A 2,500-nucleotide genomic window follows, 5' to 3' on the forward strand; every position below is an offset into this window, starting at 1 on the left:
CCTGCTGAGGCCGTCGGCTAGGACGTTCTTCTTTCCTGGAATGAACCTTGCTGCGATGGCGATCTGCTCTGACTCGGCCCACTCCAGAAGTTCCAACGTGAGATCGCACAACTCCCTCGATTTCAGTCCTCCCTGCTTCTTTATGTAAGCCACCACCGTGGCGTTGTCACACACCAGTGCCACGGTGTTTCCCGGAGCAGATTGACGAACTGTAGGCACGCCCTTTGAACTGCCCTCATCTCTATAGGACGTTTATGTGCTGGGCCTTTTCTGCCTCCGTCCAACTGCCTCTTGCTGACTTTCCGAGGAGATGGGCACCCCAACCCTCCTTGGACGCGTCTGTGAACAGGAGCATCTCGGGGGGATCGACTGCGAAGGGCATCCCCTTGAGGGTGTTCTTTCGGTCTTGCCACCATTCCAGGACTTCCTTCGTTTCCGGGAGAATGGGAACCACCTTGTGGGGGGACACTCTCTGGTTCCAGAGTCCCTTCAGATTCCATTGGACGTTTCTGAGTTTGAGCCTCCCTTGGGGAACCAGTTTCTCCAATGATACGAGGTGGCCTATTAACCCCTCCTGGGCTGTCCCCCTATGAATGAGCGGAGGATCTGGTCCAAGTTGTCCAGCCTCTCCGCCGACAGAAAGGCTCTTACCAAACGGGAATCTAGAACCATCCCGAGGTAGGTCATCCTGGTGGAGGGTGACAGATGAGACTTCTCCAGGTTGATGGTGATGCACAGAATCTTGCAGAACTGCAGTAATTCCACGCCTTGTTCCCTCGGTTCTTCCTCTGAGGATGAAAGCAGCAACCAGTCGTCCAGGTAACGAATCAGGCAGATGCCCGGCGCCCAAACTGAGACTGTTGCAAAGACCCTCGTGCTGTGGACAGTCTGAAGCAGAGGGACTTGAACTGCAATGTCTGGGCACCCCATTTCACCCGAAGGTACTTCCTGCTGGAAGGGTGAACTGGAATTTGGAAATATGCATCCTTGAGGTCTATGGACAACATGAAGTCCCCTTCCCTCAAGGATTCCAGGACCGACTTCGGGGTGTCCATCTTGAAGTCGGTCTTGCACACAAACTTGTTGAGGGCTGAGAGGTCTATGACCGGTCTCCAGCCTCACGTTGCCTTCTCCACCAGGAAGAGCCGACTGTAGAAGCAAGGGCTTGGTTCCTGTACCGTTTCCATTGCTCCTTTCGCAAGCATCGCTGAGACTTCCTCTTACAAGGCTATCTTCTTCAAGGGGTCCTTGGGAGCTAACCACTCCGCCCGAAGGTCTGGAATTAGAGGCAGGGATTCTGCTAGGAATGGTAACCTGTAACCTTCCTTTAGCACTGTTACTGTCCACGGGTCTGCCCCGTGGTTCTTCCAGGCTTGCCAAAAATGTCAAGAGGCATCCCCCCACCTGCTTGGGCAGGAGTAGGGGGCCTCTCCCCTTATCTCCTTCTGGAGGATTGACCTGTACGTCCTCTCCTTGCGGCTGAGTAGGAGGTCCTGAAGGAGGCCGGGGCTGATGCTGCTCCCCTACGGGAGGGCTGCGAAGACTGCGACCAAGGAGCTACTGGGACGTCTCTCCTGGGCTGGCTAGGCGAGGCCCGAGGAGGAGGAGTGACATCAGATGGAGGTCTTCTGTAGGTGGGTCTCCGTAGTGACTGAGATCCAAGTTCACCCACGTCTTTACGCTTTTGGACCTTCTCCATAATTTCTTCCGCCGCCTTCAGGGGGAAGAGAGTGTCGTCCCACAGAGGCAGGCTCCTCAAAGCCCTCGCTTCCCTGTCCGGAATCTTCCTGGACAGCTTATTCAGGACAGTGTCCCGCCTTCTAAGAACCCAGTTGGCTGATAGGGCTAGGGACTGGTATGATAAGAACTTCAGAGCTCTACCTCCCGAGATAATTAAATCCTTCAGTAGAGCCTGATTCCCCTGGACTGAGAGGTCGTAGGAGGACTGGATTCCTACGAGGGCGGACGCCCACCAGTCCAGCCAGGAGGAGACGTTAGCCAGGTCCTTAGCCATCTCCTCATCATCGTCGCCTCCGACTGAGAGAAGCAGACTGGGGCTGACGAGGCTCTGTCTTCTGGGGCCCCTTGGCCTAATACTTCGAGGAAAGGCTCCATCTTGCCGGCCCCAGGTTGCTGTCCCTCAGGGAGGTAAAACTTGCTCTGGGATCTCAGTCCCTGGAGCATTGATCGCCACGATCTTGTTGACGTGAGCTCTACCGAGCCTCACGTCTCTGGCTACCGGAAGCCCCAACGAAGGCCTCTGCTGGACGGGGGCCTCCATTAACCTATTGAGGCTGGAGAGCCAGGCATCTTCGGCGAAGGGTTCGGGCTCTTCTATTCTGTGGTGTCTCCTGATGAGCCCTATCACCTTCCTGTACGCCAAGTCCTCCGCTGCTACGCCCTCTCCGTTGTCGTCCGTATCTTCCGTTTGGTGGCCTGTCTCTCTAGACGGAGCTCCGCCGACGGGTGCCTCCATGTAGGGTTCCTGACGTAGGACGGG

The sequence above is a fragment of the Palaemon carinicauda genome, chromosome 28 (genome assembly GCF_036898095.1).
Source record: "Palaemon carinicauda isolate YSFRI2023 chromosome 28, ASM3689809v2, whole genome shotgun sequence".
In the NCBI taxonomy this organism is placed as follows: domain Eukaryota; kingdom Metazoa; phylum Arthropoda; class Malacostraca; order Decapoda; family Palaemonidae; genus Palaemon; species Palaemon carinicauda.